We start from the raw sequence: 13,495 nt of genomic DNA, 5'->3' as shown, positions 1-13,495 counted from the left end.
TCTGCTACTAGATGAAATGGACAGTAAATAAAATCAGAACAGTAAATAAAGAACAACACTCTGAAAACAGAGGAATTATAGACATGTATCAATCAGGGCCAGCTAATACCTCTGAACAAAGGATTTCCCCAGGCAGGAATGAAGCTTGCAAGGCCATTGAATGCTAATCAAGGTGATTAATTACAACATTCACATTTGCCTACAATAGAGTTCTTTCTCCTTCTCTGCACAGATATATAAACTTGCCTTGCTTAGTTTCCAATATGCCTCACAACTTCTGAGAATGCCTGCCATAGATGTGGGCAAAACATCAGGAGAGAATGCTTGTGGAACATGGCCATACAGCCCAGAAAACTCACAGCAACTCAACAGGTACCTCTTTGGCAGGAAGGTAAAAGCGCGCCCCATGCAGACATGCTGGCAAAACATGACCGAAGATGTTTATAGACAACAGACTCTTCGGCATGGAAAAATGAAATAAGAGCACTTCCCCGTTGCCGGAGTTGAGCATCGCCTCCAGATGCGGGAGATGAAAAGGGGAAGTGTATTGTATGTCACTGTGTAAAAGGCATTGAAAGTTTGCCATATATGTGTACTGTAATCCCACTAGGGAGATAAAGTGGAATATAAATAAAGTGTTTTATTATTATTATTTTCTGTTTTGGGCTGCATGCTGGTTACATAGACATAGTGGCTGGATGAGCCTGGGAGCTGCAGGCAAAACAAGAATGTTTCCATGCTTAGTGATGCTTTGGTGGAATATTTATAAACCTTTACCAATCTGCAGATGTTCAACTGCTGGTTCTTAAGACAGGAAATAGCTCCCAACTGAAAAATGCAATTGTAGAAATCAAATGTTAGCAAAAGTGATGCTAAAGTGAGAAATGTCTACAACCCTGATGTTTAGGTTTTATTCTCACTTTCACTTGAAAGCAACAAAGAGCCACAAGGCACCTTAAAGGCTAACGTATGTTGTTTGACATAACCTTTCATGGGCTACATAAAATGTGTTGGTTATTAAAGTGCCACAAGGCTCTTTCTTGTTTTTACAACAACAGAATCAGCCTTTGCCTAGTCAGTTTGACTTGTCACCATTGTACATTAGGACAAAGCAAAAACAGCACAACCTGGGGCCAGTTTTCTGCCCTGGATTCCCCCAAAGGCAACACAAAATGTCCCCTCCCACTATTGCAGTGAGTAGTAGTCTACTTCTGATTTGGAAAAATATTATTTTACAGTATATTAAAATACGGAGTGGGTCCCAGCAGCTTGTTTAAAAGGTGAATTACCATTGTTAGAGGGCTTTGCTTTACCCGACTTGCTGTAAATAATTGAAGCCCACACTGTGAATCCATTCATACTATACCATTTATTGCTGATTCCATTTTTCTTGTCATGCTTCAGTCCTATCAAATCCTGTGGTTTGGAATTCAGAAAGCAGCATTTAAAATTTTCAGCTAAGGACCTCTTGTATCTTATCACCCTACAGAATCCAGCATCCCATAGGATATTGTCATGATAGTTGAAAGTAGAATGCATTGCTACAATTGTGTGGTGTGGACAGACCCACCAAGATGCTTGTTTATAAAGCTATTGTCCTCCCAACCCTGTTATATCCTTGTGAAACATGGACTGTCTACAGATGTCACACTCAATTCCTGGAATGATTTCATCAGCATGGGGCTGGGCTGTGGCGCAGCTGGCTAGTAACCAGCTGCTATAAATCACTACTGACCGAGAGGTCATGAGTTCGAAGCCCGGGTCGGGTTAAGCCCCCGACCATTAATGGCCCCGGCTTGCTGTTGACCTATGCAGCCCCGAAAAACAGTTGCACCTGTCAATTAGGGAAATGTAGGGACGCTTTATGCGGGAGACTAATTTACAACACCATAAAACTGCCAGCAAAACACGAGGAAAGGAATGAGGAAGTACAGCCACTACTGGACGGTGAAGCAACAGCTCCCCCTGTGGCCGGAATCGTGAAGCTGAAAAAATGTTAAAAATGCCTCTGAGTCTGTCTAATGTATGTTGTTTGTCTGTCGGCATTGAATGTTTGCCATATATGTGTTCATTGTAATCCGCCCTGAGTCCCCTTCGGGGTGAGAAGGGCGGAATATAAATACTGTAAATAAAATAAATAAATAAATTGCCTCCAAAAAATTCTGCAAATCTCTTGGGAAGACAGGTGGACAGATGGCAGCATGCTGGAAGAAGCAAAGACCACCAGCATTGAAACGATGCTTCTATGCCATCAACTCTGCTGGACTGGCAACGTTGTCTGAATGCCTGATCACTGTCTCCCAAAGCAGTTACTATACTCCCAACTCAAGAACAGAAAACCGAATGTTGTGGGACAGGAAAAGAGATTCAAAGATGGGCTTAAAGTTAACCTTAAAAACTGTGGCATAGACACCGAGAACTGGGAAGTCCTGGCTCTTGAGCGTTCTAACTGGAGGTCAGCTGTGATCAGCAATGCTGTGGAATTTGAAGAGGCACGAATGAATGGCAAAAGGAAGAAATGTGCCAAGAGGAAGGTGCATCAAGCCAACCCTGACCGGGACCGCCTTCCATCTGGAATCCGATGCCCTCACTGTGGAAGAACATGTGGATCAAGAATAGGGCTCCACAGTCACCTGCATATCCACCGCCAAGACACTACACTTGAAAGGCCATCATACTCGGACAATGAGGGATCACCAAAGAAGTGGATAGACTCAGAGACAAAGGACTCTACCACATGAAGCAAGCGAACTGGCATTGCAGCTGGACGTACCACACAACACCATGTTTGCCCCCCCCCCAAAAAGTCTCCCATCCTTATTTATTTACTTTATTTTTTATCCTGCCTTTCCCCAAACATTGGGACTCCAGGTGGCTAACAACAAGTATGATACAATACATGTTAAAAATGGAGCCAGTGTATTAAATATGTGTCATGAAACTTAAAAATGTAAATACATTTAAAACTACACAGACGAAATCCCACTCACACCATCCCCAGCAACCTGTCCCATATAATTCCCTAAATACCTGATGGCAGAGATACATTTTTACCTGCCTGAAAAAGGAATGGAGCCATCCTAATTTCTCTAGGGAGGCGGTCCAGAGTCTGGGAGCAGTCACCAAAAAGCCCATCAATATCTTATCAGTAGCTCCCTATCCCACTAGTTTTCCTTCCCCTACCTTGGTGGGATTAGTTATTTCTGCTTCTGTGCTGGCGTTCTAGCAGTAGTGTGATGTTCGGGTGGGATTCTCTTAGTTTCCTCCTGATCCCACTCCTCCTTGCTATTACCAAACTGTCTGTTTCTCTTTTCTTTTTGATACAAAAATTGTGTAATTACACTCAAAATTAAAAACAATCATATAAAATAAAGAAATGGTTGTACTGCAAGAAAATATGGTTATGAAAGTGTGCAGAAATATGATTGCAAGATCATGGACTGGTGAAGCAATGCAATTACGCTACTGAAGAGAGGTGCCATACTTCTGTATCCATTATTTATGCTAACACTAGCACTAGTATTTACTAGGCTTGTGCAATCTACGAAAAAAATGTTTTAATACTCATTACAAAATTAGGGGGAGTGGACAATTTTATTCTTAAGTGATTCTAAAATATTGTGTTGGTTTTATTACTATAACAAATTTAAGGAATTGTTACTTTTCGGTAAGTGATTGTGCAAAGGGGGAGCCCAACCCTCTTTATTCTGCTGAGCAGGAAAAGCATAGTGAAACCACTCTCAACAGATGCCCATCCTGCCTTTGAAACAACAACAACTTTCAATTTACTTCCTCTCAACTTTACCACTATTTACCATATAGAGGAGCCCCGATGGCGAAGTGTGTTAAAGCACTGAGCTGCTGAACTTGCAGACCGAAAGGTCCCAGGTTCAAACCCCGGGAACGGCGTGAGTGGCCGCTGTTAGCTCCAGCTTCTGCCAACCTAGCATTTCGAAAACATGCCAATGTGAGTAGATCAATAGGTACTGCTCTGGCAGGAAGGTAACAACGCTCCATGCAGTCATGCCGGCCACATGACCTTGGAGGTGTCTACGGACAACACCGGCTCTTTGGCTTAGAAATGGAGATGAGCACCAACCCCCAGAGTCAGTCACAACTGGACTTAACGTCGGGGAAAACCTTTACCTAACCTATCATATAGATACCTTAAAGACTAGCCAGGTCATCTTGTTCCCATTGTTTGCTCCCTGTCTCTTGCTGTTTAATTGCTGGCCTAGTTTAAGGCACCATTTCAGTGGCTTGCAGTCTCTTATATCCAAGGCTATCATTTATAAAAAGAAGTCAGAGTAGAGTGGAGGTGGAGGGAAAGGGAGAGAAAGGTGACCTATGTCATAAGACACGATACTTGTGTACTAATCTTCGGCTTGTCAGGAAGAGATAGTAAATAAAATGTGTTAGGACAAATTTCTGGAGCAGAACCCTTTTCACAACAAATCTATCATGTACTTAAAACCCAAGTTATTTGGAGGATGAACAGGAAGTCTTGTTTTCTTATCCCTTTATAACTCTTTCAGGAACTTTAAATCTTAACTTACTGTACAAACAGTGTATTTTCAAAACAGCAGATGGTTCCTGGCATACAGACAGCAAGGGAATCTTTTGCTGTACATCAGCTAACATCATTTCTATCCCCTCCCCACATCTGTCCTCCTGTAATAAATAGCTGTTAAACACAGAAGAGTTTTAGAGATGCCTTATGTCTCCTAAAAGCAACAGCACAACTGTCCTGACTCAGTTTTATAGGTGCTTTGCAAACTTAACAAGGATAGATCCCACATGTGCCATTTGAAGAGTTTTTCAGTTGTCTCTTGTGTTGCTGGTGTGTATGAGAGACAAAAATACAATATTTAGATGTTTTGTGTATAGGGATTGTTATGAAGAAAAAGGAATTCTAGTTATTTGATTGGTTTCTTTAACTTGTCTCAAAATAGCAAGGCCTCTCTGAGTACACTGCTTTCTTCACCAGCTATACTCAGCACTGAAAACTTGTCCAAACAGGTTTTGCAGCAGAAGAACAGAAACAGTATCAAATTAATCCCCAGGTCTTTGCTGGCTCAGCCAATCGGCTTCATGCTCTTCGTTTTCCAGTTAACACACACAGCACAGTGCCTTTGCAAACCATGACAAGTACTTCTGGTTTGGCAGCCAGAAGTAACTATGCAACTATTTCTGGAATATGGCACATATCTTGCATCTTCACATTTTTGCTTCAGTGAATAACCCTAGGTTCTGTTGGAGTTCAACCCCACACGGCTCAAGTCTCTAGTCCTCAATGAGGAGAAGTTAATTAGCTTAGAATAGGCTGAGGGAAATTCCTTCCCACCTGTCTCCAGAATGACTGTTGGAATGTATCTATTTCTTCTCTCCTCTCTGTTTCTGCTCTCATTTTAATTGGTTGTGTAGAATGGATACTTTGCAAGTGCATGCCTTTTGTCTTTGACTACTACTTTTACATCTTAGAGCTTCTTGGTGTGTGCTGTGTGTTTTGTGTGTGCTGTGTGTCAGGAGAGATATGTAGTGCTTGGTGATTTCTCCCTCACTTTGAACCCTTAGAAGAGACGGGGTTAGAGTAGCTAGGACCCATTTATTTGCTAGTTATTTGCTGTTTATTATCCACCACAGCATTCCAGGTTTTTTTTTATTGTAGGCTCCTTTGGAGCAAGTATTGTTAAGTGGAAACCACCACTCCCACTATCATTGGATAGAATTGTAATTCTTGTCAAGGAGCATTTGTGTCTGCATTTTAAATGCATGTAGCACACATTTTTGCAAAATAAAATTAAGGATGATTCTTCACTGACCACTTATCTTGAGGCTGATCTGACATGACAAAGTATCTTATTATATTTTTCTCAGCTTCAAATGCAGCATTTAAACATTAGGGAAGTTTCAGTGAGTTGAAAGGTTTAGCGACTTAGTTCAGTTCAAAGATAGGTCTAGGGTATTTTTCCTTAACGAAGATCTCAAAATTTAAAATTATGATCAAGTACAGGAACAAGAGATAAAATAGTTCTGCATTCTAAATGTGTGATACTCAGTCCATAAGTGATAATATAACCCATTCATTATGAACATAGCAAGAGACAAGGAAACTGATATTACCATGACTTAACAGAAAGCAAGGCATTTGCAGGTTTCTGAAAGCATATTTAAAGGGAAATAAACATATAAAACAGAGCCGAGAATCATTAGCTGGTGGAGATAATAAATATAATGCTCAAACGTTAATGCAGAAATCACTGTTTTAGCCATTTGTGTGCATTAGACTCATGAAGAGGCTGGTTGTGCTTCAATTGCTAACAAGGAATAGTATTCGTCCATATGAAAAATGTGAGCGATTATCCCAGCCAAATTCTATAAAGGACTGATTGAATCTTTAGTTAAGCCATAATGTGCCATGCTTCTTGCCTAAGTGGTCCAGAGGATAGCATTACCAACAACTATAAAAATATTTATATTTCAAGATTCAATTTTTGGGGTTACATTTCAGGGAAGGACTCTTCGGTCTCTGCTACTTGTTCAGAAAATGTAGGAGGAGAAAAAAGGTTTGGAAAAAAATGCCACTCTGAAGAACAGAGATAACCTTTGTGCACATTTGACCCAAGTGTTGGTGGCATGCACAAATAGATTATTCCCATAAACCTTGTGTTTTACCCAATGCAGAAATTGGCAATGACCCAGGAAGTGGGAACACTACCCTTTGGACAATCATCCTCAGAATTCCCAGATGGGAAACTGGAGGCTGTAGTCTAGAAAGTAACTTTTTGAACCCTATGATTGTCGTGCTTACTTTGCTTGGATATCTCATTACCATCTCCTTCTCTCACAGGTAAGAGCATTCTGTCCTCTTCATGTGTCTCTGATTTTTAGTTCTTTTCTATATTGTTTAGAGTTACATGGAATAAAAAACAATTCCAATGTGAAGATCCCACCTCAGTTATAAACTGACCCCTTTACCTCACATGACACAGCTGGTCAGTATACAGCAGATGTGGTTGGATTAGAACTCCTGTTAGCTATCATCAAGATTGTTTTTTAAAAATTTTATTTTAAAATTGTAATACTCCCACAATGTACATTACAAATATATACACATACATAGACAATCCACCACCCACAGTACTGTAACCGCACAGCCCACCCTCCATGCTACCCACCATCTTGGCTTCCGTCACTGAATCTCGTGGAGTTTGTGTACATTTAATTTAACCCTCTGTACTTCTAGCTCAATAAATTCCTCTTGTTTTTATTTCTTAAGATCTCCCATCAAGTATGCTAAGGCCAGCTTCCAGTTTCTTTCAGAAGTTTCAGGACTTTCATATCTCAAATTGCTAGAAATCTTGGCCATCTGTGCTTAATCCTACAATTTATCCTTCCAATTTTTAATGCTTAATATTTTATCACCCTTCCAATATTTGGAAGATTGTTGATCGTGATAGGAATTGTAGTCTATAAATATGAAAAGGGCCATGCATTCCCAACCCTGGAAAAACAGGATGTAACAGTTGTGAGTAATTGCAAGCTTTCACCAAGTTCTGAATAGCTACACAAATGTCAGCTTTAACTGGTAGGTTAAAAAAAAGAAACTAATCCAAAATCTATTGCTAGAAGAATTACTAAGCAGTCAATGGCAGCTGATATCTTCTATGCCAGTGGAGTAATGAATTCATGTCAGAGTTTCAGTCTGAATTCTGAAGAAGCTACATGAAGCTCTGAACATATTTGGAGGATGAGGTTCAGTACTATGGTTAATTCCTTTGAAATGAAGAAGGCTACAACCCAGACTCTAGGTGCATACAGATGGCTGGAGCTGGTAGATTGTCAGCTCCGAATAATGCACATTTTTTGAATGAAAGTGCAGGAGACCATCGTGCAGAAGTAGGCTTGCAACATGTGACTGGAAGTTTCCTAATGTGATGAGGTCCTAGATTAATTATCCTATTGAAACGAGATGGTAGACCCCAGCGTAGGCAACGTTCTGTTATGAAACTTTCAGTTACAAAGCAGAAACGTTCTGCTTTTCTTAACCCTTGTAGCAGATTATTAAAGAGTATAGGGCAGAGTTTTAAGAGATAACAGTGGACAACAATAGTCCTCTCCAACCTCCCAGCGAGACCAATTGTTCCAGTCAAACTGTTCAGGCTGTAACCTGATGTGAAAAAGTCAATGTTGAAGGAAAAAAATATCTTCAACCAAGGAACATTTTAGAAGCTACAAAATTATTAAGCTCTTAGAAATTTAAAACATACATATGCTGCTTCAGCATTTGTTTCCAGAGAGTTTTCTCCAAGCATCAAGTACCCTGTTTACCCAAAAATAAGACATCCCCTGAAAATAAGATTTAGTAGAGGTTTTGCTGAATTGCTAAATATAAGGCATCCCCTGAAGTTAAGCCTTACAAGGTTTTTGTTTGGAAGCATGCCCACCAAACAGAACGCCAGAGCATGCAGGATTGGTAAATATACGTACCATATATTGTTTTACATGGAAATAATGGTAGTAACAAGAAATTCTTGAAAGGATTCAGTTTGTCTGGTTATGCTGGTTTATGATGACAACTACAGAATATAATAAATGTTCATTTTTTTTGTTCAACAATAAATATGGATTATTTTCCATGGAAAAATAAGACATCCCCTGAAAATAAGACCTAGTGCATCTTTGGGAGCAAAAATTAATAGAAGACACTGTCTTATTTTTGGGGAAACACGGTAAATGGCTCTGTCTATTCTTAAGCATAATAATCTCAAATATAAGTGAAAGAGTCAACATGAATAATTTTCACTTGGTGTTAATTTTTTTTGGCTTAATAACTGTTTTATGAGTGGCTCTAATATATCTAGTAGACATGTGTTATCAATAAAAATGTTTCAAGAGTCATTAAAAAATGGGGGCGCTGGCGTTTCATTTCTAAAGTGTTTCTGAAGTATCATTAGTGAAAAATGTATTACTATAACAAGAGTAACGATATTTTGTTACTTTTTCGTTATCGTAATTACACATAATGATCATAGTTGGAGAAAATTCAGGGGCTCTTTTCTCTCTCATTTTTACATCTATTGTGGTGAAGCTTGCTATGATGGTAGAACACATTTACCACTGCTAGTCTACCAAATTTCAGAACATTTTACTTATCCATAGAGTTTTGGGAAATTTTCAAAGTTTTTATAAACAACATTTTTTAATAATAAAGAAAATATCTTCCTAGTTTGAAGGTGTTTCATGTTTAATGGTGTAGTTCTTACTTTGTAAGTAGTTGTTCTTCTCCAGAAACTTTGTTTGTGTGGCAGAGACTACGTTGAATTGGTTGAGACTCGATGATGAGATATTCATTGAAAAACTATTGTGCTATAGCACAATTTCCCTTCTGCAAAGACAAAGTTTTCAATGGTTCTATGATTGAACCAATTAGGAAATGACATTTATAACCCAGGAACAAAAAATATAGTGTAGGATATTAGCCATCAATTTATTAGAACTCTGTCTGGCTATGGAGGAGCAAATTTCGCTCTCCCCTATCCTGATCGGTGCTTTCTGATGCTGATGCATTCTGGGAAATGTAGTTTAGAGCAGGGGCTTTTGAATTTTCTGGCATAGGGCTCCTTGCCTGCCCAAACTACATTTCCCAGAGTTTTGTGCTTCTTTCCAGGAAACTCTGCTTTCTCCCTTTTTTACCTTTCTTAATGGCAAGAGGCCACTAACTTACAGAGGAATGGGAGCCTTTTTGGCTTTGCTTTACTTGCTTGCACTGAATATGAAACTGACTTTGGGAACCTTCAGAGATTTACAAAACTAAAATGAAAAGGTATGGGGTAAGTTTCAATTCTTACTTTTTTGGGGGGGGATTCCTGTGCTTCATAAACATAGTCATAAGTACGAATTGTATGAAACTCATCTGACTTACGATGCTTTATGATTTCTTTTGCACAAGCCTAATATCTAAGGCACTCATATGATTTGCTAGGGGTTACATGCAGTCCACAATTTGCACTCTGGCCCACATTGAGCTGTAGTACAAGAACAATGATTTTAACAGTATGTGTTTCCCCAAGTGACCGCAACTCAATGATAACTGAAGCTTCAAAATCACATTGGCCCACTCCCAATCTATAATAGCTTATGCTAAAATAAAACAGTTCTAAAGATGCCATCAGATTTTTCCTCTCACTCTCCTTTTTATGCTGCGCATTGCAACAGTTTCTAAATGATCCTATGGTAATAAAATAGCCAGATAATAAAAACATATAAATGTTAATCTCTTTTGGAATATTTCAGATTCCTCAATAAGCACACAAGGTTTTTTTTTTTTTGCATAAACTTCATGACTGAAAGGATGTAGAAGAAAAATGGGAAGAAGCAAATTGTTATTCAGAGGAAAGGGTGAAAAATGAGTTATATGAATGTAATAAAAAACCTCAGGAGACTGGCTTTGAAATATCCTGGCAAGTTCTCATGTATTTGTAAGAGAGCTGTCGATCTGTTTTATCTATGGACTTTATCACATGCAGTAAAAATGATGTTTCTACACACTTAAGAAATTGCAACCAATGGTGGTGTTCACATGACACATGCTTCAAATGTAGAGTAGAGGAATATTATTATTATTATTATTATTATTATTATTATTATTATTATTATTATTATGACACAGCAAACAAGATAGATATGCTGGATTTCATATCACAAAATCACAAGTCGAACACTTCCCAAGTGTCTAGGACTGTGTGATGTATTTTCGGATGATGCGTGCAGATCCCAGTAGGGTGGCCTTTTGCAGTTGGCAGATTGTGATTTTGTCAATGTCTATTGTTTCCAAATGCCGGCTGAGATCTTTTGGCACGGCACCCAATGTGCCCATCACCACCGGGACCACCTGCACTGGTTTCTGCCAGAGTCTTTGAAGTTCAATTATTATTATTATTATTATTATTATTATTATTATTATTATTATTATTCTCCACTTTGCCATGTTTCCCCAAAAATAAGACATTGTCTTATGTCCTCAAGAAGACACACTATGGCATATTTTCAGGGGCTGTCTTAATTTTATTAAGTCTGGTACAACAATATGCATTTATGGGATGAACTCTCTGGGTTCAGTAGCAGACTGCTTGCTGAAGCTTTCCCCCTATCTATCCCCTGGTGTTTGTGTGGGGTGAGAGAGACCCACAGACTGTTGCTGGTCAGTGCTGGGAGACCCACAATGCTGAGTAAAACAGCAGTCACAGCTTTACTTCTTCCTCCTGAGGACACACAATTCCTAAAGCAGAGTGTCCTGCTCCTCACTTCACTGAATAGACTTTCAATTTCACTTTCAATGTCTCCTTCTATGTCTCAGCTTGCAGCACACACAGAATGATTGGGATCTGACAGGGGGAGCCGGCCTTGTACGCTGCATAGCCATGTGTATCACTATGTCTTATTTTTGGGGTATGGCTTATTTTGCGCAAATGCTTAGAAATTCTGCTACGGCTTATTTTATGTCTTATTTTTGGGGAAACAGAGTATCTCCCCCAAAGGGTATCTTGCCATTTGTAAAGTATGGGTTTTCCTGATGATTACTAAGCCAGTTGACTAGTTACTTATTCTTCAATTCCCCACATAAAGATGTATAAAAATGCCCAGTTAGATAGACTGTTAGATAGACACATCACAGCATTTTAATCGTGTAAAAATACTGTTTGATGAACATGTGGAATACTGATAGCACTTGTGTGATGACTGTGAATGTCATGATGCAATACCAAAGGGGATGTGGTGATGGCTGAGTTATAACCATGTGAGATGTATTGCAAAGGGGTTAGCTCTGCCAATTTCCCTCACTGATGACCTATCAGCAGGTGGAAATATAAGAGGGAAGAAAGGTTCTACCATTTTCTCTCCTGCAAGACTCGTGGGTATTTTGTGTGTGACTCTATGAGGATCTGAAGATCTGTTTCTTTGTAAGGGCAAACCTGAAAGTGGATCTGGGTATCCTGTTTGTATATTTGTCTATATTGCAATGGTGAAGATTAAAGCCTCCAGATATTTTGGATGAAAACCTGAATCTGTGAGTTTACTAAACAGTGTGTAGATAAGGTCAGATGCTGGCAGTTGGACTCTGCATGTTTGTGCTGTGAAAGGACTCTGCTGTATTTTGATTGCTTCTGAGACACTTGCTGTCCAGCTTGCAGCAGTTTAGGGAATGGTGATTTGGAAACTATAAATCATTTCACTAACCCATCTCATGACAAACATGTGATGGGAATTCTCTGTTGCCCATTTCTAAACATAACAATGAGGGAGGAGCCAAGATGGGTAGTATTGAATTCTTTCTTCTGCCATTAACATTTTGGGACTGAAGAGGTATAGCAAACATTCAAAAATATTCAAAACATTCAGAAGAAAAACATAGCAAAATATGCAAATTCTATGCTTCTTCTAGTGTCTCTGTAACCTCCTATCTAGCAACTTCCCTCTTTCAACATTCTCCCCTCTTCCTGTGTTATCTCCCTTCAGGTCATAAAAGTCCTTTTGAACTCTTACCTACTATTTTATCAATTGCCTCTCTGAAACTCCTGCTGTGCCTTCGGATTTTGTTTTGTCTATCAAAAAAGCTAGCAGAGAGAGACATAAGAGAGCTTCTTTCAAAGCTTCATTTCCCTCCTCCTCCTGTTCTCAATTCTGCAACTGTAATAATAACCCCTCTATATGTTGTTGTGAGTTTTTTGGGCTGTAAGTTGAACTTCCGATATTACAAAGAGAGAAGTTAAATAAAATAAAATGCGGGAGAGACAGTGGGAGGAAACAAGTCTTTACCGTGTGATGGCAAATCAAACAGATAAATCTTAAAGAAGGCGAAGAAAAAGAGGTGGGATGCGGGTAGGAAAATCATCGTTTAATTTCCAAATGAGGCATTACGAAGCTTGAGGGGAAATCAATGATCTCAAACATTTTACTTATCCCATGTGATGAAGTCATATGAAAGTTTTTACTTGTAAAGAACAACCACCAGCGATTTCTGTCAAACTGATGAAAAGTTCTCATTTTAGTTAATGAAATAGCACTGTTGTTCTTTCATTTAAACTGACAATTTGAGATATGTCATCAAGGACCTAAAGTAATTTAGTCTCTAGTGCACACAATGTTGTGTGCTAATCAACAACACATTGGAGACTAGGCCTGGCCCAATCCTGCGCTTTTTTTTTGTAACAGAAGGGACTGAGTTGCACCTGGCTAATAAAAAATGTATAATTCAGTAACTTGGAGTACGTATTTAACTGAAAATATGTCAGTTTACTGTTCTCTGCCTGAGGTGTATAGCTGATGCAAAAGATGTTCTTTAATTTGGGGACTCCTATGTAGCATGATCCTTTCCATGTTACCTGGAAATCAGTGCAAGATGTACAGTGCATGATGTGTGCTTTTTAAAAATACTTTGGAAAAATTGCTTTTTTGGTCTACAGTTCCAAGAACTCTCCTTAAGAACAGATTA

The sequence above is a fragment of the Anolis carolinensis genome, chromosome 3 (assembly GCF_035594765.1).
Source record: "Anolis carolinensis isolate JA03-04 chromosome 3, rAnoCar3.1.pri, whole genome shotgun sequence".
NCBI lineage: Eukaryota > Metazoa > Chordata > Lepidosauria > Squamata > Dactyloidae > Anolis > Anolis carolinensis.
The sequence above is the reverse complement of the archived record's forward strand: the minus strand, read 5'-3'. Positions refer to the sequence as shown.